Genomic DNA, 25,646 nt, shown 5'->3' on the forward strand with positions numbered 1-25,646 from the left:
AAAGAAAGAAAGAAAGAAAGAAAGAAAGAAAGAAAGAAAGAAAGAAAGAAAGAAAGAAAGAAAGAAAGAAAGAAAGAAAGAAAGAAAGAAAGAAAGAAAGAAAGAAAGAAAGAAAGAAAGAAAGAAAGAAAGAAAGAAAGAAAGAAAGAAAGAAAGAAAGAAAAAAGGCATGTTTTATGATCTCTGTTCTTTTTCGGCTTTGTCCTTTCAAATGTAATGCTCTAGAAAAAAGACTTTTTTTGTTGCTTTTTTTTTTTCCTTGTCTGTACAGTCTGTAGTACAAGAAGTTTCAGTGTTAGTAGAAACAAGTGGAATTGCAAGAATAGTAATTATGGAGTCTTTGTTTCCCATGTCACAAGCTCTTAATGAATTAATAGAGAAATGTCAGTATTAATATTAAAGGAAGGACAACAGATTCAGCCAGCAGGGGATTCAAAAAAGAACTTTAGCACCTGAAAAATCTGTAGTAGATGAAGAGTTTCTTGTGGAGTCTATTTTATTTAGACAATAAGACATTTGTTCAAATTACAATAGACAATCTAACAATTCTTATTAGAAATCTTAAAATTCTGAAGGAAGCTTTCCTTCTCTTTTTTTTCCATTAAAGTCAGAAAGAGAGAAAGGTTCTTGCTTTCTTGTTGCTCTGGGAGAGACTTTTGTATGAGCAAGTGAAACATTTGCTAAACATAAGGTTTTATGTTTTATTTTGTCTAAGTCTTTTGACCGTATTCATTGTTTTTAAACATTTTCCATTTTCTATAGTGTCCTTCCATTTTTCTAAAATTCCACAGTTACTCAGATTGGAAACTAACAATGGAGCTTTGAGCAGTGCAGTGTGTCAAATGCATTGTACAGAATATGTGTGTATTTGAGAATCATGAAAGTGATAGAACACAAGTTCGTACTGCTGAAAAGAATAGCATACATTTGTGCAATTCTATTGATATAGAAATATTCCTTGGGTTCACAGGCTAAGCCTGGTGATGGGAAATGAATGTGTTTACATATCTTAATTTCTTTGAAGCAGAATGTTTACCATTTTAGCTCCTCACTATGAATAGGAAGCAGGGCTTACATGGTCACTGTAAGCAACAAAGGAGTTTGTAGCATAATTTCCCTGAGGCTTCAGCATAGTGCAGCAGTAGGAAAATAGCACAGCCAGTAAGTTCCTTTTTGTAAGAAAATTAGGGCTAGGAAGACATGGGCTAAGAGAAACATCCTGCAAATACTGTCTAAGTAGTTCTAATTCTTTCATGTTTCTGGACCAGTAAAGTATAAAAACATGATGAGTTTGAAAAGTTCGGTTCACTTCAGATGGACCACAGAAGTGTTCACATTGGACATGTGTTTGGTTTATTGCTGGTCAGCGTGCTCAATCTGATACTTACTGTGAAAAAGGGGGAATGAATTAGATCATCACAAAGGGAAGCAATTTCTAGGCAAGTGAGATTAGACAGAAAGAAGTGCCTGTGCTTGCAGATAAAAATTAACTTTAAAAAGTTTCAAACAGCAGTATTTTACCACAAGAGTGCAGTTAGGTCATGATAACTGTTACAAAAACATTCTTCTCCACTCTTCTCTCTGGTACATTTCTGCACCTCGGACAATATCAAAGAAGTAATATTTTTTAAGAACCACTTCTGAAGACACATCCATGTCATGTACACACATTACAAACTGGAGTATATACATTGTTCTACTACATCTAACTACCTCCTGCTATCGTAACTAAATAACACCATGTCATTTATCTGTTCATGTACGTTGAAATTCAAAATACAGGTGGCAATATTGCATTGACTTGGAAGAGTAAAATAGATGCTTGGGCAGAATGAGAGTGCCCAGACCTTATAGAGCACAGTCTACTTACCCTTGCTTCCTAGGTTACGAGGTATCTAAATTAAAGTGCTGTTCATATTACAGAGTTTCTAGATGATGAAGATATCTGAAAAGCATAGTTTCTTCAGGTTGTGGAAAAAACCTGTCATAAAGCATTTCATATTTGCTTTCACCAGGATTTCTGGCCCTAACCTTGCTAAACCACAACAATCCGTGCCATGCCAAGAAGACTCTGCATGCCTTTGCCCCATTATTTACTGAATTGCATTCAACACAGAGTCAGAATTGAGAATATACACTAAGCATGATACCTCATGAGTGTTTTCTTAGTCCCAGGGCTAAGTGAAAACTCCTATAGATTGATGTGAAATGTCCACATATAACCACACTCCTTAGTTCACCTGTGCTTCTTTGGTGTCTAAGCTATTCATCTGGGCAAAGTACTCTGAAGAGAAAATTCAGTTAGATGACGATAGGATCTGTAAAGAACTGGGGCCAAAGCTGCAGGCTTGACTCTTCTCCAGCAGCTTGTATGAAAATAGAACCTTTCTTGTTCTTTGGTCCCTGCCCCAAATTGTCACTTTTTGTCTTCACAGAGTCCCTGAAGCATTTGTGCTAGAAAAAAATTTCACTCAGCTCTTAAGATTCATAGCTTCAGAATGATAATTTAGTGATTTTTTCTTTTTTTCCAAAGGCAAGTAGCTTTGGAATGCCAATCCTGTGTGATCAGTCAAGTGTCCTATGTCAGTATAACATGCTAGAGACCCTATAGTATGCATCCATGGTCCTGTTCTCTTACTCTGCTTCACAGAATTTGAAGGATGAAATCTGCAGTTAGTTTTGCTTTGGTTTTTAAAGATTTTTTTTTTTTTAATTAACTCTAGCTGTCTGTGTTACATTTTTGAGAAGCCATTAGCTTCACAGACTGTTCTCTGCAGACATCAGGTGGTAACAAAAGAGTTGTAAGAAAATTCACAAAAGCTATCTAGAGCACCTGGCTGAACAGATAGGGGGTTGGGGTTTCTTTTATGGAAGTGGACAAACCTTTGAAGCCAATGAAATAACTCTCCTGCTTTAGATTCAATTTTCTGTCAATTGCTGGTTGCACTAGTTGTAGGCCGGCTAGTGTCTTGCTGGTGATGAGCTAAAGCAATTAAATGCCTGAAGCTTGTCATCTTGTTAGCAGGCTTCTGGGTATGCCTGCAGCCCCCTTATTTGCAGAAGACTGTAATTCAAATGACATCTGTGAGTTATTTATAGGGAACAAGTGCAGGAGCTGTAACCCATATAAAATCAGCTACTATTTTAGTTCGTTGACTGACATATATTTTCCAAGATTCCCAGGCTTCAGGATTCTCCTGATTTCAAATACAGGGTCAAGGCAGACCCACTTTTTTTTTTTTTTTTTTTTTTTTAAGTCAATCTCTCTCTTTTTTTTTCTCTTTGCAGTTTTATGCAGAAATCTTCCTACTACTCTGTGCAACTTCTGTTCAAGGCTTGGTTCTAGGCATGAGAAATTAATGAGAGTGCAGAAATACACATGGGTCAGTGAGCAGCTCCAAGACCAAGCAATACGAATGTTTCTTGGAGTATGTTCATTCACAGACTGAGGACATGGCAGAGCTTATTTGGAAAGCACTCAGGTGTATCTGCTTAGTCAGCTGCAGAGATGGACGCACTGTAACAGCAACATTAACTCTGAGAAAGGAGCTTCATCTACCCTGTCACTCACAAGCAGGCACATTTTCTCTGCTTGCTGAATTCAACCACTGTCATCATTATTCTGAGTATTTTGCCTGTTACTTCTCCATGCAGCACTGCCAAGTCAAACCTTAGCTCTGCAACATATAGGAATCCATCACACCAGTTCAATACTGTCTAGTACAGTGCAACACTTTCTGGTCCAAATCCACTGAATAAACATGGTGAATTTGGTTGTTATTACTTATCAGACCCTCTTTGCTTAAATTTCCCTAATTTCTACTCCGTCTTTCCTTTCCTTGCAACAACAATCAACAACAACAGCAACAAAAGAATGGATAGATATACATATGGGGAAGAATTTATCTTTAATCATTGAGAGAGATTTAAATTGGAACTGAGAAAATTTAATTACTATGTAGAATTAAGAATTAGAATAGTGTCAGTCCCTTGTTATTAATATATGTTAAATTTCTTAATTAAGAGCAGGTGTAATTTACTTCAGAGCCTAAAATTGACCAGATCAATGTGTAGCAAAATGATACATGGATGCTGAGATTATGGTAATTAATCACTTAAATGTATATTTAAAGTGAAGTTTGATAGGCAAAAGCCAGAAAGTTTTAAATTAGTAGTCCACAAAAAATGCAAAACATTTTCAAGATCATTTCTGTAAACCTTTTGTAATGCTTTACAAATATTAATTAAAAAATATATTTTGACTATAGAAAATAGCCTCAAAAAAATATTGGGCTCCATTTTCATTACCACTCAGCTATTTCCAGGATAAATGTGTTTCTGTTATGCATAGGAAGATGCCAGATTGACACATCTATTCAGGAGTGCCAAACGGTGCTCATTCTGACTGCTATATTGCTTCTTGTGAAAGGTTCTGTCACCAGATCTTAATTAAGCATGCTGTTGATAAAGCTCAAACCATATTACACACAACACATTCTTCACTGCTACAGTCATTCCTCAGTGACATTAAAAATCAGAAGTAATGGTAGAAATTAAATGTATCTTGATTTTGTAAATGATTTAGGCTTTTGTAATGAGATATGAATACCATAAATTACCATTGCTATGATTTTTTCATTTCCCATATTTGTGCAAGTGGGAATTTATATATTTGTTTTGATGTATTCATGCATTTATATGTAAATATATTCTCTGTCTCTAGTCTTATAATCTGATAGAAATCTAATGAACACTGGGATTGGAACTGGATGATCTCTGAGGTTCCTCCTAACCAAAGCCATTCTAAAACAGTCTGGAAATGATCTTTGACACAGAGTAAACATTTATATTGACAGCTATGTAGATTTCTAGTCTATGCTGCATCATGGGTAGGTTTAATGACTGTAAGGAGAGCTGAGACAACTAGCTAATGTACACAAATGTCTACCTTAATACATCTATCAAAACTTTTCATTATGTTGAGTATCATGGTGACTCTTCAACAGTGACATTTTTCCCTGTTATGTGACAATACTGGTAATATTTTTCTCTCTTTCATAAACTATAGATCCTAAAATTTGAACTTGACCTGTGCATATATTTCTTTTCTGGACTTGAAGTCTGAAAAGCACAAACGCAGAAATAACTCATAGCTGAATATGTGACGAATGCATGAACATACAATAAGTTATAAGAATTCAGATGTGATAAGAATGAAAAAAATAAAAACAAAAAAAAAGGCCAAAAAAACTAATCAGGAACTTCTGAATATTTTTACCTACAAGGTAGGTAATTATTTAAGATTTTGATAAAACATTTTATCTTTTTTTTCCATCTGCTCCTCACAGGATGACCATGGAGGGGGTCTGGTTATTGCATTTTCAATATCCAGCAGTAAAATTACCCTCTGTGAATTTTCAGAGAAGTCCCTATCACCATGTGTGTACTACAACAAATAAACAAAAAAACTACATCACTGGTATTGTACTAATACCAATATTCTGGGTGACAGGACACTAGTTTTGGAAATTCAGGTGCCTTGGAACTGCATTCTCATCTCTCCAGGCAGACAGCTGTGAACCATGCAAAGGTCATTCTACACTGTGAATGCATCTGTTTCCCATCTCCAAAAGTCTTTCCTTTTATTTTGCAAATCTTGTCTGCTTAATCTGTAAATTTTCCAGAGTAGAGACTATCTTGTTATGTGCAGAAAGGGGTCTTGATCTCACAAGACCTCCACATTTTATGATAATACAAATAACATTCATCTCATAAATATTTGCCCCTGTTTAACATAGTTATGTGAATGGGCAAAGCATCTTACTTGGTGAGCATGCTTTGAAAATGAGTTATTTCCTAAATTGCTTTCGGGAAATTATTTCAATCCATTTTATGGTCATTTGAGGATAAAGAGTGAGCTTCTTTTTAAAAACAGAACTGTTTCACCATCAGAGTAATGCATCTAGTATGCGATCACTGACTTAAAATATTTATAATTTTTTTACAGTGGACAAGTTGGTGTGGCCAGCATATTATGGATCAAAACATTGTCCACAGAAGTAGAAAAATTAAAGATATCCATAAAAAGATTTTGACATAGCAATGCTGACAACCTCTAAACATACCTCTTCAAAAGACACTTCTACAGCTTAATATATACAATCCTGCCTGGCTAAGTGTTTAATTTTACCCTAATAGTTCTGTTTGAGTCATTTGGGTCTGTCATGTTAATAAGACCTCATAAATCACTTGGCTATAACTCATAAATTTCCAAGCTGTCATAATAAAGATGAGTTGTGTATAAAAACTTCAAAGCAGTGTGCAGAATGAACTGTAAGTTTTCTGTGGAGACATCCTTCCCTTGTCTGGAATTATACCCCATTTTTTGCAGGCAATGAGTGGCAGAGGACTAGTAATTTGCTCCTATTTATAACCTCAAATCTCAGTTCTCTAGCCAGTTTTACTCACAACAGCCCTGGCAAAGTGAAAATTTAGGCTTTCTGCTCTAGATGCAGTGACAAATTGAAGATTTTATGAGCTTGGTGCTCACAAGATGAAAAGAAACTGTGGTTATTCCATTGACTATGACTGGAGATTTGAGATAAATGTGCACTGAGAGTCAAATGTTGGAGCCTATGATTAGAGTCCATATGGGTAAAGAATGGACATCTCCATAGGAACAAGAACATATTTGACCAAAGATTGAAAGAGAAATTATACAGTCTCATATATACATACTTTTTTCATGTGCATTTATGCATTTGCTTATGAAGCAGAATAAAATAGTCCCACCCAGAGTCATTTTTGTCATTGGTGCTGAGATGTTTAGTAAAGCCATTAAAAATAAGATGAAAACAAAAAAGAAAATGAGGAAGAGCTTGAAAGCTTCATTCAGGCACCATATTTCCTAGGCAGTGGATAAATTCCCTATTCATTATTTCTGAAGATTTTACTGCTGCCCTCTTACCAGCTTATACTGGTTGTCTTCCAAAATAAGAATTATCCCAGACTATTTAGAATAGGAAGGAAAAAATAATATTAAAGGATAAGTGATAAAATAGCAGACAAAAGTTGATGCCAGGAGCAGGGTCGTGTAAGTTGCCACCGTAATTATAAAATTAAACAAAAGATAACTTCCCAATTTGGAAATGATTATTTTTTGGCTTCATTAAACTGCAAAGATAATTCATTCATTGCCCTTTTCTGCTCCCGTTAATTAGCATTTTCAACAAGTCTCTCCTTCAGCATCAAAGTTGTTATGAAGGAGGGGTAAAATAAGCTTTTTTTCTTCCAATTCATTGTAGATACTTTTCAGGTAACTGAAAATATTCCTCCAGTGGGAATCTCACCCATTTTTTTCTTTTTCCACTTCTCTCCCCAAGCTGATGGTAGTTTTTGGGACAAGATAGAACATTTCACTCACACGTGAAATTACACAGTGAAAACGTAGACAGTAGTAGATTTTCAAAGATCTAAATGTTTATCTGGATTTCTTTTGGTAACTTGATAGCAATGAAGGATTGAAAACCAATGAAAGACCTGGAAGTCAATCATAGATGTCTAGTGTATGTAGAGTGTTGTATATCTAGTGTATGTAGAGTCTAAATTGCATCTAGAGCAATGCAGTGCTTAATTACAAGTACATTCATGGATCTAGTACACCATATGGTTTACACCTGCTGTGCTGATTTACAAATCTTCTCTTTTAACTTGATGCAGGTAAGAAATAAAAAATTAAAACAAGAATGAATTCAATGAAATTTCTCCTTCTAAATGAATCAAATAAAAACAGTTTAATGAAATTATTAAGAATATGAAATATATCTGCTTACCTTTATTGATTTGTTTAGGATTTAATGGAAATATGTTTCATGCTGCTGTATCTTGGCACTGAAAAATAGGTGGTGAGAAGAAAAGCAATGCTGGTACTAGCTTCTGGGTTGTAGGTTGGTTTTATGTTTGTTTGTATGTATGTATGTTTGGTTTCTTTTTTAATTATCTATTATTTTAGTGGACAAATAACTTACCATATTTTCCCCACTAGTATTAGATATTACAATTAGAAGAAATTATGTCAAATAACTAATTCTCAGAAATATTGCATAGGATTATAAGGAGGAGAAATTAGTCTAGGTATCTAGAACTATCTGTGCTTTATGGTGTGCTTTATGGTGTGTAAAACCTAAGTGCCATTACCATTCTGCTGGTATTGCAGAAGCAGTAAAACATTTTCAAATACAGACAAGCTCCCCAGCTATCTAAAATTCCAATCTGTTTTCTCAAATTCAAAATCAGTTAGCAAGTATACCATATTCTAGCTGGAGGAAATATGCACTGTGAATTTAAAGAACACCGCCAGACTTTGATTTTTTCTTTTGTTTTCTAATTGTATCCAAAACAAATCATTATGGTTTTCTTTATTCTGAGGTTCTTATCATTAGAAGAGTGAGAAGATGCTTTCAAATTATTAAACATAGGCCATGTTTAAATATTTAAACTTAAATATTTAAATGTACATCTTTATTTATAAGGAGTTGACGGGGGGAAGGGTAAAAAAAGATTCCTAAACGTCAAAGAAAATATACACAAATTAAAGCTCAGTATTATTCCACTGGTAGGATTGTTCTGGAGAATTGCAAGTTAGTCAATCATAATTCCAATCTATTGAATAAGAAAAATGCAGAAAAACTAACAGTACTTTTTATGCTCCCAAAGAACCTCAGGTTAAAATATTAGTTACTCTACTGCAAATTAGAAACGCACTAAGAACTGAAAATAAAACTGGGCCTAATATTTTAGTTTGCTCACAGTAATCCTGCCCAAGCAAAGCTGAAGTTTTTTTTTGTCAGCATCTCTGTTGGTGTAAAACAAGCTGTTCTATGTACAGCAAAGCTAATAATGCCTGATTCCTAACAATTTGGTGTCCTGCCTCTTGTCAGTTCTCCACATTGTAATACAGTGGATACGATACAGTATAACATCATCTTTTCTGCAGTACCTCTAGACCTCTGAAGCAAGAACTATCGTAGGTTCATGGTGTTACTGACTGCTCAGTAACAGAAATGGTTACTGCTGAATTTGGCACTTGGCAGCTCTTCTTTGCCCTTTGGAATTTCATATTTGAGTCTGCATCAGACTATCAAATTCCAGTGGATCTTGAGTTATTAGAAGACTACAGACAGCGGGATAGTTCTATAAACCTGTTTCTTTGGTTAATCAAGCTTAAAGTGCTAGAAATTCATCAAATTTTCATCAGATTTTCACCACTGAAATTTCTGCCCACCAATTGTAGCTACTATTTAGTAAGGAAGGGCCACCTGAGCCAAATCTTATCCATAAGTGTCAGACTACCAGCTTGTCTGATACCTAGGAATGAAATATGGATCTCCAAATATTTGATAAAGACTACAGGTATTCTTTGTATTAGATTTTCACCCTCTGTTGATTACAAGATTTGGAGACCTAATTCAAACTGCTGAGTTCTGAGTAGTTCAGTATGTGTTATGTGGTTGCATTTATAAGCCTATTATTCCTCTGGTTTGGCCATATCAAAATAAACCTCTTGTGGAGAGAAACTCTGGGTTGCAGAAAGTTCCCACCATGGACTGTCTTGACAGTGAGCCTCCAGCTTTAAGTTCTCTCTCCATTGAAATGTACCATTTGTTTACCTAAGTTCAAGGATGTGGTTCTGAAGTGTCCCTAATTGGAGTGACTTTGCAACTGCTTTCATATGGCTTTCAATTAGGTGTTAACCTAGAATGAGGAATATATGAAAACAATTATTTAATTTGTAAAAATAGACAACTTGACCTTGAAAAGTCTAAAAAACGTAAATTAGCCTTGGTTTTCAAAACTATCATGTTAACAATCCTAAAAAAATTGACACTTTAGCACAGATTCCATAATTTTTAGAATGTATACTGAATGGGTGAGTGTCCAGTGAAGGCACACACATTCCTATTTTACATTTTGCCACTCACTGATAGCAAAAATATCAGTGTTTCATGTTGCACAACCTTGCATTTTAGGATATTACTTCCTAAAATGTCTCCTTTGTATAATTTCTCTTCTATTATCTAAATATAGCACTCAAAAAAATTTTGATGGCCTTGAGGGTGATTCATTTGAACTTAGTGACCTCCTGTTTCATGCTAAAATATCTCCCAGAGGGCCATTTCTCTCCACTAACTGCAAAGAGAACTCTGATGACCTGCTCAGATTTAGATGTTGATATTGGCAAGGTGGGAATTGGCTTCTTCTCCTGTGTAACTAGTGATGGAACGAGAAGGAATGGCCCCAACTTGTGTCAGAAGATATTCAGGTTGAAAGTTACGAAAAATTTCTCCTCTGAAAGAGTGGTCAGGCACTGGAACAGGTTGCCCAGGTTGGCAGAAGAGTCACCATCCCTGGGGGTGTCCAAGAAAAGGGCAGATATTGTTCTGAGGGATGTGGTTTTGTGGGAAATATTGGTGGTGTCTGGACAGTTGGATTGGGTGATCTTAAAGGTATTTTCCAACCTTAGTGATTCTATGATTATCCACTAGATTACTCCCACATCTCATAACCTGTACATCTTTAAAAAAATTAGCTTGTTACCCCACTGTCTGTAACTTTCAGGATGGAAATTTTGAAAGTCTTGGCTGATTTTATAACAATGATGGGAGAAAATCCCCTGCCAATTAGGACACGATTACTTTTGAGACTGGGTGACCTATGCATTCTTCTGTACAGAACTGATTTTATTTATTCTTTTTATCGTTCAAAGTTAGAACAATGGCTAACCCATGTGAAAATCAATTCACTGAGCGTCTTAGAGGATGAAAACATTGTAAAATTCATTGTTTGTATGTTGAATTGGTTCTCCACTTCCACTTCTAGAGAAGAAAACATGTCTGATCATGGCATTATTTAGATACACAGTGAATATTTAACTGGCTGGGTACTTCATTGCTCTGTAAATTGAACCACTATTTCTGTCAGTGATTACATAAGCAAAATAGAATGCTGTCTGTTCAGAATGTGTGCTCCCACAGGTACAAATGCCTATACCAATAGATACAGAGACTCTGCGAATTCCATTGTTATCTGTCAGTTGTGGACAAAGAATGGATTTGACTCCAAATCTTCTGGAAAACAGTCTGCAAGGATACTGGCACTGTGCATACCTTGTTTTGTTGAACCTTGCAGTCACCAGCAATCTAGGTTCTATTTCTTGTGAATTGCCACATTTCATTATCATAGCAGAGCTCATGAAGTTATCTCACTGCTTTCCCAATAACAGGTGGGATATTTGAGGGATATGGAAATTACAACGATGATAAAAGAGATTTAATGAAGTGTAGACACCTAAATCATTGAAACATTTAGACATCAACTTTAGATTAAATGCATCCCATCTTGATCCAGTTTTGCCTATAGACCTTAAATGGGAATAAGACAATAGTGAAACTCACATTGTCCTCAAATAATATTTCTTCAGAAAATTCACAAACATGTTTTCAGTGTGGTTAGTGCATAGAGAGGTAGAGTTTATACTCTTCTGCCCATTTTTTCCAACCTTTCTTTATATTTCTCTTCATCTCAGCATGAAAAAGCATTTGAGGCATCAGAGATGCTTTAACTCTTGCCTAAACATTAATCTTTTTTCTTCACTGCAAAATATTCAGTAGAGTCCCCTCAGTTCATTTCCTAAAACTGCATTTATGTAATGGCTGAGTAATAAAAGTCAGCAGAATGACTAGATAGTATTTCATCCTTTTGCATTATCATTGAAAAAGACATTACTATTCCACTATCAAAAATATCCATCAACCAAATTACATCCCTTTTCTTCACAAAGTTTTAAAATAGGATGCCTAAGTATGATAGACAATGTAGAGTTATTATTTAATGACCATAAGGGAGTTACATTTTGATTCATTTTCTTATGTGTTAAAAATTTATGACAAACATAAAACCTTGATATAACAGCCATATCATTTTTAATGGTCATAATTTTATTTAAATCATATATAGATAAAACATTATGTACATTTTAAAGCATGCCATCCTGAAACACTTAGAGAAGTAGATGGGGAGATTCAAAATGGTAAGTATAACCTAAGCTAGAAAGAAAAAAAATCGCTTGGAATCTTGATATCTAAAATAATTATATTTTTGCAAAATTTCTTAAAGTCTTTCTTAAAAGGTCTACTTTCTCCCTGTCTAGTATAGAGATTTAAATGCTGATTGTCATTTCCTTGCAATATTATTTTGTTGTGTTTGTATATTTCTCCACTAGTTCTGCTTGCCTGACCATGAAATACTATAGGCAGAAAAAAAAAAAAAAAAAAAAAAAAGACATTAAATAGTAAAAAAAAAAGAAACAACAGCAAGAATAGTTCAAAAAATGGGAAAATGGGAGCAGATTTTCATAGAGCACAAATCATCTGAGAGCAAAAGATCTCAGTCACTCCAGACGAGAGGGAAAGATTTACATGAAACTAGAATTGCAACACTCTTCTCTCTTTGTGGGTGGTTTTTTCTTTTTAAATTTTAAAACAAACCCTTATGGTTTCTGTTCCTCTGGAAAAGGATGTGAATAAATCCTCCTTTGTTGCGAAAAGTTGGTCCAGAATAGCAAAAACCAAAGTCTGGGGAAAAAAAAAAAAAAAAAGCAGAAATAATTCTAAAATATAAATGGCATTTATCCTGGAATTCTCCTATAAATGGTGGTGGTAGATTTACGTCTCTCTCCAAATTCTGGTTTAATAGCTTAGTTCTGGTTAAATTGTTGTCTACTCTTTTGCCAGATAATTGTGGTTCCAATTATTTTCTATATATAGTTTTTATTTTAAATGAAAAGCACCTCCTCACGAAGTACCTCTAATATAAAGATGTACAGCAGGAGCTGGGCTTATTCAGTCTCTAAAAGAGAAGGCTGTGGAGAGACCTCATTACCAACTTCCAGTATTTAAAGGGAGATTATAAACAGGATGGGAAACAACTTTTTACATAGTTAGGTAGTGATGGGACAAGGGGAAATGGTTTTTAAACTAGAAAAGGGGATTTAGGTTAGGTGTCAGGGGGAAGTTTTTCACTGAAGAAGTGGTGAGGTGCTGGAACAGGCCTGAAGTACCTTCCAACCCAAGCCGCTTTGTAATTCTATGACTCTATGAAAGCAGGGAATGTGGAGTGGTTTACAGATTTTCCTCTTAAACGTACTTGAGTTTACACTTTAAAATAACCAGTTGACGTCAAGTGGAAATAAGCATGTATGGGGAAATAATATCCTATAAGCATTTTTCAAATTTCATGGAACTATTTTGCTCGAAAAAAATTGATTCTTCTTTTTTTTTATCAAATTAGGCAGTGGCCAATTTTGGTTAAAAATATCCCCTTTTCTGACTTAGATAAATGGCTGTCTTCCCTGATAGTTAGTTTTGGTCAATTCTGTAGTGTCATGGAAACTGTCGTGATGAGTATTTGAAAAGTCTTCCTTAGTATCTATATCACATTTTTTAAAATCTTACTTTAAATAAAGAAACAGCAAATTTACTTCAAATTTATTAGAGGAATAGTAAGCTTTACAACAAATCCTTAAAAAGCTCTTTCTCTTCTGTTAGAACTAGAGTACAGATGATTTATGATTTACATTATAAAAGTAAATTATCACAACTAAAGTCTATTCACAATACTTCTCATTTTTAGAATAAAACAAAAGCATGCTTTTCACTTGCTTCATTCTCCTGTTATATAACATTTGGCAGGTGAAGGATTTCTTTATCTTTAGGGGTTATCCCAAAATGAATGTTTGGGATAAAATTTGTTCTTTATTTTTCTATTATCCTATCATAAGGTTCCTTAAAAATACTAAATCTCTAATAGCGAGATTTTTTTTCCCTAAGACAGATGATAGGATTACATGTTTGTGACACATGAAAAGTTTTTGCATTATCAATAAAATTTATTTTGGTGACATTTTAGATTTTTATATATATATATTTCAGCATTAATTACATGTAATTATCTTTAATATCTATGGCAAGCATGAGTTTGTTTAACAATAACAAGAAGTAATGATCAGGAAATTACTTGCATTTCCAATACTTATCTGCAGTATATATGAGTAAAACATATATATTACTTGTTTCATTGCCATCAATATTGATTACAGCAATAAAACAGACTCGGTTATTGCTGTCCTGAAAAGATGTTAATGATGTGGTCATCACTGAAATAGCTAAATTGGCTAATATGATGGCACAATAAATTCAGACTATAATTGGCTTGATTCTCTTTTCTCTGACATCTGTGTAAATTAGGAGTTCCCTAAGCATAACACTCATGTAAATGAGATAAGATTCAGATCTTTGCTTTATAGCTGTGGAGACCTGTTTGTAACAGTTAGGTAATTTTACTTAGTCAGTCTGCACTCTTGTACTACATTAGCTGGCATTTATATTCCATACATATATACATATATAGCCACCTGCATCTCCAGGCTGGTATGCCTCTGTAATATACAACTTACTAATGTATTAATATTCTTGCAACAGTGATATTTTCCAGCAAATCAAAAGAAAGAACTTCAGGTTGAATAAATATAATCATAAGAAAAGTGAACTTATAGCTTGCAGATATGAATTATCATAAAAAATAAACTGAAAACTGAACTCATAATTAAGATGTGTTTGGTTTTTTTTTTTTGTTTTTTTTTTTTTTTTTTTTAATCTTTAGTTGCCCCTGCTGTCTCCTTTATTTTCTCTACATGATTTCTTTCCTACAAGTTCTCAGTCTTGATTAGAGAACAAACTGGACAGTCAGCTATTAATGAACCACCAGGCAACGACTTTGTTTTTCATTTTGTTCAATTTTCTCAATCTTTATTTACTGTACAATATTCAGACTTTGCTCTGCAGACAGAATGATTGATTTCCTCCTAGCATTTCTACACAGCTTGTCTTTTGTAACATCCATTGGCTTCACAAAGGTTATTGAATTTTTATGCATAACACTTCTGTTAGACAAAGAGATTATTCCCATTTTAAAGAAAGGGAGGTGGTGTTTGACCTGGGTTTTAGTTGCATAACTCTGGTATCCACCCAACAACCTACTAACTTCAGATTTGACCAAAAATCAGTGGAAAGAAGCAGAATCTTTACAGAAAAACACAGGCTTCACGTAGGTTCATCTCTGTATCATCTACCAATAAAGCATAAGGAAACTATGATTCTAAGTCTAATAAGTACTCAAAAATTATCTGGGGTAGATGCAGCCTCCCATTTACCAGTGAGTTTTGCAAAGTTTAATTTTTCATTGGAATCACAGAATTACAGAACTGTAGAAGCTGGAATGGACCTCTAGAGATCATCCAGACCAACACCCCTGTCAAAACATGATCTTTGACCAGCAAGCAAGCCCATAAACAAGAGCATCTGTTTCTGGTTTTTTTTTGTTTGTTTGTTTGTTTTTGTTTTTTTGTTTTGTTTTTTTGTGTGTGTGGTTCTGACCACCAATACCTGCAATTTCTTTGATGCCTGCAGAGCAGATGATACCCAGATCATGTCATTGTTTGAGTTGGAAGGGACACTTAGAGATCATCCAGTTGAACTCCTTATAATGAACAGGAGCACCGACAGCTCAATCAGACTGCTCAGAGACCCATCCGGCCTGACATTGAGTGTCTCCAGGGATGGAGCATCCACCACCTCTCTGGGAAATCTGTACCAATGTCTCACTACCCTTGTTGTAAAAACTTTCCTGATATCCAGTCTAAATCTCCCTCGTTTTAATTTGGAACCATTTTCCTTGACCTGTCAGAACAGACCCTATCAAAGAGCCTGTCCCCTTCTTTCTTGTAGACTCTCTTTAGATCCTGAAAGGCCACTATCAGGTCTCCCTGGAGCCTTTTCTTCTCCAAGCTGAACAACCCCAATTCTCTCAGTCTGTCCTTGTAGGGGATGTGAAACACCCACAAAGTGTGAAACACATATAATGGCCAACAGTGGGAATTTTGCTTGAAGCTACTTGCTAAAATAAAGACGATGTCCTGCAGAAGCAATTCTAGACCTCAGACTTCTGTGGATAGAATACCTCTGTCATCTTTCTAATTCATTATACATACTAAAATTTCCGTTAAAAAAAAAAAAAATTAAAAAAAAAAAAACCCAACCTGGATCCTAACATCTCATTAAACTTAACAATCTCACCACTTATCCCCCAGGCTTGGCCCATTTCTGGATCTTGGTGCTTAAGAAATTTAAACGGAGAATTCAGCTCTTAGCAAACAGTTGCTGAAATACTTCGGCGCTCTGCAGTTTTTCACCACTTGACGCCCCTTGTCAAAACATTAAGGGGGATGTAGAGGAGCAGCATGTCATTATGTAACATTTTTACACATCATATTCATAAAGAGTCAAACACATTTTATTCTTGATCTAGAACTCCGCTAATTAGATGCTGCTGACAGTTTGACTGCAGGCTTTGAGTCTGAATACTGTCATGCTGTTCCCGGCTGGCATTTATAGTTGGCTGGTCCATAGAAGCATGGGCCATTCTGCTCAGGTTTTCAAGGCGAGCCAGAAGTGTTGAAACTTTTCACCACTTGTTCATCATCTCTCGCTTGTTAATTAATGTCTGCAGTGTTTTGAACATGTGCTGTCAGAATCTGTCTTTTATTTCCTTTGCAAAAAAATAAAAATGCCTAGAAAATGCTATCAATGCTATCATATCTACAAACAGCTCAACTATCCTAGCCAGGAAAAGAAAAATCCAAGACTAAATTGCCTGGGACTAGAATATTTTCTAAAGCATATAGACTACAGTATTATCATAGCAATATAGTTTATTGCTATTGTGATTATAGAATAAATATATATTTGTAGCTTAGTTGGTTTAAATTCAGCAAAACTGGGAAAATGCAGAGCTCAGCAGCCAATTAAAAACCCTTTCCAAAGCATGGAAAGATAATAGACAATGTGAACTAAATTACACCCCGGGCATGTCTTAACTTTTATTCTTGGAAATTACATCTGGAAGATCTCTCAAGACATCCCATAGGCAGCTGAAATTTGTGCTTCTATGAATTTGTGCCTCTGCTATGAACATACTACTAAAAAGACCACGTACTGACCACTGTCTTGGAATACATACCAGTCAACTGAACACGGCAGGCACTTTGACGGTAGCCAGGTCATCATACTTGTTAATAAAGGAGCTTCTTAGAATTTCATACAACAAAATCTTAATCTTTGTAGATTGCTGGTTTTATTTACAGTATCCTTGACATGTCTACATAACAAAGGGATTAAGTTCTCTTTAAGGAAAGTAAATAAAGATTTAACTATGTATAGCCCCTGTTCATTGCATATACTTTTCAGGACTGTCTGCTCCTACATTTACTGCGACTTGTTTTCTATTCAAATTTTCGTGCCAAAATTTAAGCACAGCTATGTAGGGAAATGGATGTCTCTTAATGAAAACACCACTGCAACACAGACTAAAGAGAGAGAAAAAAAGCAGGGAATGATGAGAACTGGGAGAATGTCTCTATATAATGCTTTCTCTAAATTACATGGTCATCCTTAGTTTACAACAGTTCATGAAACCGGGTTTTTTTTACTAATTATCTGTAACTATCTCTGCAAAGATTCAGTGAAGAAAAAGAAATGAGAGAAGGAAAAGAAAAACAAAGGAAAAAAGAGGAAAAAGAAAAAGAAGAAAATACAAAAGAACATGAATATAGCCATTCCTGATTCCTTGAAAAATTAATAAATAGTGTTTCATGCTTCTTACTACCAGTCAGTCATACTTATGGAACTTCTGAGACAGTATATTTTTTTATTTATGAGGGCTGTTCTGAAAGTAATGCCTCCTATTTTATTTTGTCGGCCCACAATATCAGAATCTAGTGTTGGTATGGCAGTAGAGGCTGAACCTTCCCACCAATATCCTGTTACATTTTGTTGCAGTGTGACAGATGGCAGCAGATGGACAGTATGGTAAAATGGCATTAGATGTGAAAATGTGCATGAAGCAAAGGTGTGTCACTGAATTTTTCCATGTGAAAAAAAAATCGCCCCCATTGACATTAATTGACATTTGCTGAATGTTTATGGAGGTTAAACAATGAATGTGAGCACAGCGAGGTGGTGGGTGGTGTGTTTCTGCTGTGATGACAGCAACAGTGGATTACCTCCGCTGGTGCAGACATTTATGAGTGTGGCTTGCAGGCTCTTGTTCATCTCTGATGAAAATGCATAGCTAATGGTGGTGCCTATGTTAAAAAATAGTGTTTTGTAGCTGAGAATTTGCTCTATTAAACGTGTTATTTTGCTTTTCGTATCTGTTGTATTTTGCATGAAAATAAATAGAAGGCATTACTTTCAGAGCTACCTATGGAGATTTCTAAGCACACACAGGCTCTTCAAAGCCATAGAAACTTATAGACAAGCAAAGTCAGCTTTTAAAATGCGAAGTTTTTTTGTTTGTTTGTTCTCCCCATTCTGTCCTGGTATGAATTACTCTGTGACCCCAGACAGCAGGATTACATCAAAAACTCAAGGTTATTTTTGAGGAAATGGCCACCTACCTCAGAAAAGCAAATTATGGCTTGATATGAAGGCAGACTTTACCCTTTTCTGTTCAGCAGTTTTTATCTCAATCTCCTCCTTTGAAGAACTGCAGTAAAGAGGGAGGAGAGAAAAAAAGCATGGGGGAAAAAAAAAAAAAAAAGGAAAAAAAAAAAAAAGGTGTGGACATAATTGGAGGGGAAAATGTCAGTCTCTTAGTTTCACTGTCTTTGTTCTTTAGAAGCAAAAATCATATTACTTTTCCTCCTCATAAACCAATATCTTCCTCAGCTGTGAAATTCTTGCCAGAGAAATCTTACATAGCAGTAGTAAATAGTGCACTACAGTGGAATGACTGTTATTAGAGCTTTGTTTGAATGTGTGTTGTGCTTTGTGCATGATGCAGAATTCAATGGACAGTGATCCAAAACAGGGGAAGAAGCCTGCTTGTGTTCAGATTACATAATCCACTTGTTTTTGTTGTTAATGTTTTAGGTGTTTTGTCCCAAGCTGTTCTACTTCTCATAAAGTGCATTCAGCCTTATCTTGAGCTCAGATGCCTCAGGCTTTGTAGCAATAGTTATTTATAACTTAACTATTAAAAAAAAAAAAAAAAATAGCTGAACAAGAAAACACTCCTTCAGTCATAAATAAATAGCTCATTTGTACCTAGGGAGGAGAAAAACGGCTTTCAAAGAGCTTCCACTTCAGCTGCAGAATCATGACTTCCAGGTAGAAACTATTGGAAGACAGCTTTCTAAAACTAGTTTTGTGCTGAAAGTTTATATCTGAGATTCCCAAATGACTCTGGGATTTTAGTAACTGTGCATTTTTAGGTTCCAGTTTGGAACGACTCTGAAGAAGTCCTTTATGATAGCAAGCATTTGTAGCTCCCTGAAAGCTAGACATCCTTGTCAAAAATAAAAGATTAAGAATATAGGAAGGGGAGAACAATGGTTTTTGTCTATGAGAAGAAAAATGGCAGCTGCACACAGAGATATATATTCATGTGGCATAATTTAGGCCTGAAAAACAGACCTAGAGCAAAAAATATTGAAAAGTTGTTATGAAATGTTGTAAATATTAATTTTGTTGCCAGAAGCTTATTTCAGATAGGGGCCTAAGTCACCACTGAAACAAATGAAAAGGGAACCCTGCAAGTTTATGATGATATTGATAGATTGATATCAATTATAATGGTATGAAATTGAATAGAATCATAGACCCATAGAAACATTATTGTTGGAGAAGACCATAAAGATCACCCAGTCCGACCATCCACCTACCTGCCTTATTTCCCCAGTAACCCTCAGTACAACATCTAAACCTTTCTTGAGCACCTCCAGGGACAGTGACTTCACCACCTCCCTGGGGAGTCCATTCCAGCATCGGACCATTCAGAACTATAACACAGTATTGTTATTGTATCAACCATGTTGTTCAAAGTACAGTAACACAGAAAACTGATAGGCTCACAATATCTTACGTATTTGCTCCAGTGAAACACTGGCATAACGAGAAGAGTTTACGCTTCTAAAATTTGAAAAAAATCCCAATAGTATTTTCTCCCACAACTTTTGCAGATATGTTTTTACTTTTCATTTCAGTAGATTTCCTGTAGTTCTATGGGATAGAACGAGAGAGGAAAATCAGAGTTCATATGCTGACTTTGAGTTTGAACCACACTTAAACAACATTTATTACTAATTCAGGATGAGGCTGGCTTTACGTCTCCTGCCCTGCTTTGTTGATCACTCTGGTCATCATACACTTCACATTAGAACATTTGCAAACCTCTCAAATAAGCAGTTTTCTTTTTCTTTTCTTTTCTCTTTGTGATTATGCTAGAAGACTACACTACCAATTTCCCCAGCAAATAAGATTTCTAAGCAGCAACAGAAAAGCCTCCTGAACTCTCCAAAGCACATGAAGCTTTTCTCTACTCTTGAATTCCTTTCAGTAGGAGTTGAAACCTTTTACAGTAAATTGCATTTTGCATTTAGGAACTTCAAAAGAAGTTGTGAATATAATTGAAACATGATAAGTTTGACAGCTGATGTCATTATATGAGTTTCACTCAGCAGCTTTCCGAAGAAATAATAATAATAATAACAAAAACTTCCTAAAGGAAGGAAGTTTATGCCTGTAATGATGAAATAACTCCCTAATAACCTGCTTTAATCCATAAAGCACTCGTCCCAGTCCCAATATTCAACTTTTGAAGTAGATTACATGTAACTATTCTGACTCTCATAGCTCAGATGTTATTTTTAAAATTGATCATTGGCAGCTGTAACATTGTATTCTATGGTTATTATTCTGGCTAATATTTGTATAAAAGTACTGATGAAAAAAATACATTATAATTGGCTACTTGGCACTTATGTTATATTTCACTACCCTTCAGTGTGTATCCATTGGCTGTAGTTCTGCTCTAAATTACCATATCTATTATAATTTGAGAGGCTGTAACTATTATTAAGTATGTTTCCATGTTTGTCAAAGATCAAGCCAAATAACAAAGAAAGGCCTGGGGACAGAACAGAGCTGCCAGAAATGTTATTTGGAGAGCCTGGAAACAGGAGAGACTCAGATATAATTTAGCTGATTCATTTCCTGCTGAAATTTTGGTCATTTAAATGATTTAGTGATCAGCCAGTGTTAGGATTCAGACTGCTAAAAAGAATAGGGAGTTTTTTCTGCTGCTTGAGGCCTTTGATGATAACCCACAAAATTGATCAGAAAATTTAGAATGATGCTAGATGTTCAAAATAATAGTTGAGAAGGCAAAACAAACAAACAAACCATCCTTTCAGTTCATATTTGTTAATGTGTGATGGAATTGAGAACAAATCTGACCGATAAATCCTTGGGGATATTCTTGGATTGTGCTAGATGACACTGATACTGCTTTACAAATGTTTCCATGAGTTTTCAGGGTTTGCAACATCTCTCCATATTCCTTGCTGAAGCATATTTTGCTTTCTAGTTTGCCTCTCTGTTCCTTCAGGCCTGCCTTTTTATAGATCATTTTTCTGGAGGCAGTAAGAAGTTTTGTATGTTCTGAGTAACATCTTTTATGCAGTCTCCTCATTAGTCTCTTAACATTCATTTTGTCACAAAATCATCAATTGTAACACTGAAAAGGTGTCTGCAAGAGCTAACTGGAAATTTGTTTTCATAAACATTGGAGTTTAAATTCTGAATCTATAACATCAACAAGGAATGAGATCCCTAATGTCCCATTAACAATTGTGAAATGCTAGGATGAATTAGGTGAATACCAGTTTCTGTGCTGAGACCACACTAGAGAAATCTGGAGTCATTGCTATAACTGTACAGTGTTTAAACAGTGCAATGCTTATGATGAAGAAGATGTACAATTGTGTCCACTCCCAATTTTACCATGAGCTGTCATGTTTGATCTTTCTATGGACCACAAAATCACAGCCCTTCTGTAAAGGGATACTGGTGGATGGTAAGACAGACATGAGCCAGTAATATGCCCTAGCTAACCAGAAAGCCAATCATAACCTGAGCTGCATCAAAGGAACCTTGGTCAGCAGGACAAGGGAGGGGAACCTGTCTCTACTCTGTGCTGGTGAGACCTCACTTGGAGAACTGTGTCCAGATGTGAAATTCTCAGTATGGGAGACATGGACCTGTTGGAATGCATGCAGAAGAGTGCCACAAAAATGATCCAAGGGATGGAACCCCTCTCCTACAGGGATAGGCTGAAAGAGCTGGGGCTGTTCAAGCTGGAGAAGAGAAGGCTATGAGGTGACCCAAGTGCAGTCTTTCAGGATCTAAAGGGGTTCTATAAAAATGAAGGGGACAGACAGACACTTTAGCAGGGTCTCTTGTGATTAGGCAATGGGAAATGGTTTCAAACTAAAAGAAGGAATATTTAGATTGTATGTAAGAAAAACTTTTACAATAAAGGTAGCGAAGCACTGGCACAGTTTGCCCATAGGGGTGGTGGATTCTCCGTTCTTGGAGACATTCAAGGTCAGGCTGGACTCCGAGCAATGATTTAGCTGTAGGTATACCTGTCCATTGTAGAGGAGCTGGACTACATGACCTTTGACAGTCCCTTCCAACAGACTCTATTATTCTGTGATTCAGTGATAATCACAGTGGTTAAGGCTGGACCTCTTGTCCAGTGCTTCTGATTAAAAAGACCCACCTAGTAAAGGTTGCCCAGGACCATATTCAAGTAGCTTTTGAAGATCTTCAAGGAAGGAGACTCCAGAGTTTCTTTCATAGAAACAGACATCCAGTTAACTATTGCAGATACCTTTTACAAAGAACACTTCCTTGTACTACATCCATCTCTGAAAAGGAGGAAAATATCTATATTATAAATTCTACTTTTGAACAATTTGAATTACAAAGAGGAGGAATATTGAAACTGAGGAGAAGTATGGGGACTGAATCAATTCATCCCAACAAATTTGAAAGCATCTATGAACTGCATGTCATCTCACTCATTTTGTAGGTCTGCTTGTCCTTCATGTGCTTACAGATGAATGATGCTTCAACATCTGCAGGTGTTGTGAAGGTCTGTTTTCTTAATTATCTAAGGATAGTGGAGTCAAGTATTATGCAAAATGGTGCTTTAACTGGGCTGTTTTGCATTCATATTATTTAGGTTAGGTACTTCTACTTTTCTTGGACAGAGAAGTCTACTACTATAAGAATTCAGGCCATGTCAGGCCTTCCCAAGAGGTTCAAAATAAAGGTTTGGGAACTGTAATATTAAGAGAAGTAAAAACATTTACTTTGCACATTTCAAGTTTTGAATTAGTCTGGAAAGGGAGGAGAATAGAAATGCAGAAATATTTTGAGATCAGTATCCTGAATCAGGTGAGTCTCTGGGATAGACAGTCTTGGGGAAAACAAGAAAGCCTGCAGAGATTGTTGGAGAGAAGCAGAACACTTATCTAGTGTTAGTGATAGCTGAGCAGTCAGGATTAGAACAGGTTTGTAGATGGACTTCATTGATAAATGGGATGAGGGAGTATTTAATGTAACAGTTTTGGATGGAATAATAGCACTGAATATTTATTATTCTCACAGCCCCCGTACTTTGTTCTTTAGCCCTCACCACCTCATCACCAAAACTTACTCAGGTTCCTCTAAAAAAGGTTATTCAAACATACCTCAAATACTTCAGGCAATCTTGTGCCTTCCCTTTCTTGTAATAGTGTTTGCGCTCACATCTTTCCAAGGACCACAGGTAAGAATGTACTAATCTCCCGAAGAATTTGCCATGGTTCTTCTGTATTTAGCAGGATTTTCATCACAACCAGCATTCAAGTCCTGGAATACATGCACAGATTGTTAGTCTCTAATATATTTGACATTCACCAGCACTTTCACCAGGTTCCTAGGCTGGTGTCCAAAGTTCGTGACTTTGGACAAAGCTTATGTACTTATCATTGCATCAGTCCACCTTCCTAGAAATAGTTTTTCAGTAAGTATCTTTGTGGCACTTTTTTTAGTAGGTTTCCTTACACAGTGTGTTGATTCCCATAAAGCAGCTTCACATAAAGCACCTTCAATGACCCTATCCTCTTGAATGAATATCATAGAATCATAGAATTTTCATAGAGTGATAGAATGCCTTAGGTTGGAGGAGACCTTAAAGCTAATTGAGCTCAAACCACCCTGCTGTAGGCTGCTTGGCAACCACCAGATCATGCTGCCCAAAGCCCCATTCAACCTGGCCTTAATATTTTACCCTGCTTGATCTGCTCTGATTCTACCACTTCAAAACCTTTTCATGTTTACTAGAGATTAAAGCTGCCTTTTCCAGTCTTCATGTCTTTCATGCAGACCTGAAGATATTGGAAAATCAGAGTGCCATGGGGAGAACACACTCCATCACTGTGAAAATATAAGGCATACTCAAATTACAGCGGGAGTAGTTGAAACTTGATGGGAGAAGATCCATATGATAGCACTAGTAAATTAAATATACTTATGTTGCTCTTTGCATCTTACACAACCCTGTAGGAATGACATGAGGGAAGATGACAGGCAAGGACAAGTCTCAGCTAGGGAGACAGGAAAGAGGGTGAGGAAACAGGAGGTGTTGATAGAACATGAATAGTTTCACAAGGCATCCCCAGACAGTCAAGCTGACAGAAGGAGTAGGAGTTTGCAGGCAAACTTTCTGCAGTCTCATTAGATTGGGAGCAGGATGATGAGAGTTGTAAATAACAGGTGCTTTATTTAACAAGAGGGAGAGAACATGGGAATTAAATGAAAGAAAATGATTAGGACTTTCATTTCACCAAGGGTATTGGAGGCTAAGCATATGACAGGGAACAGTGTGAAGCTTTACCTTTCCCTGGATATGTCTCAGAGGCAAGAGGTTTGAAAGTCTTCCACAAGTGCAGAGATTTGCCGTAACATACCCATCCTTGTGAGTATCTTCAGCTTTCTATGGTTCTAACCCATAGCATTCCTTCAAGTTTAGTACCCTTAGTGTAACAGAGCCTGGGAATAAAGATCATTTCAGGTGGAGCTACTAGACCAGGTGCCCAGTACAATGTATTACTACCTCCATGTTGTGACCAGAAACTGTGAATGACCCGCTCTGAATCACTACGTAAATACAACTTTGCCATGTTGTTCTTTGTAGCCAATTGAGGAAATTCTTACCAAAGATAAAATGAAATTGTTATTAGAGACAGCAGAGCAGAAGTATACAGGAGGTACACAAGTTATCCAGTAAGTTATCCATTTCTTTGCATTTTTTATTCTAACAGAACAAGAGCAAGTCTTCCTTTTTCACATATTTCATTTCAATACAAGGTAAGAAAGAAATAAATTTTAACTTTCCAGTCTTCATCTTCAGAATGGAATGCACATGGCAGACTAACACTTTGTCTTATTAAAATTTCCAATGGCAGCAATTTTTTAAGTTAACCCTGAAAGGATTTGAATCTTTTTCTGCTTGCTTTCAGTACCTCATAGTTATAACTTTGCAGAAAAATTGAATTTTAATATTACAAGAGAGAGTTTACTCAAAAGCAAGTTGAGTAAGTTGCCAGTGGGACTGGCAATTATATCCTGTGTTGGTATTTG

General features: G+C 35.9%; 1 long non-coding RNA gene across 1 annotated transcript in view; it reads left to right on the forward strand.

Moving 5' to 3' along the window:
• LOC122159100 overlaps positions 1-25,373 on the forward strand; it is a 37,423-nt gene extending 12,050 nt beyond the window's left edge. The window contains exon 4 of the long non-coding RNA XR_006168383.1: positions 25,328-25,373. This is a non-coding gene — a long non-coding RNA (uncharacterized LOC122159100). The remainder of the gene's footprint in view (positions 1-25,327) is intronic.
• The last annotated feature ends 273 nt before the right edge of the window (positions 25,374-25,646 follow it).

This window comes from Centrocercus urophasianus, unplaced genomic scaffold (assembly GCF_019232065.1).
Source record: "Centrocercus urophasianus isolate 14NV4802_14NV808 unplaced genomic scaffold, USGS_Curo_1.0 seq_15, whole genome shotgun sequence".
Taxonomy (NCBI): Eukaryota; Metazoa; Chordata; class Aves; order Galliformes; family Phasianidae; genus Centrocercus; species Centrocercus urophasianus.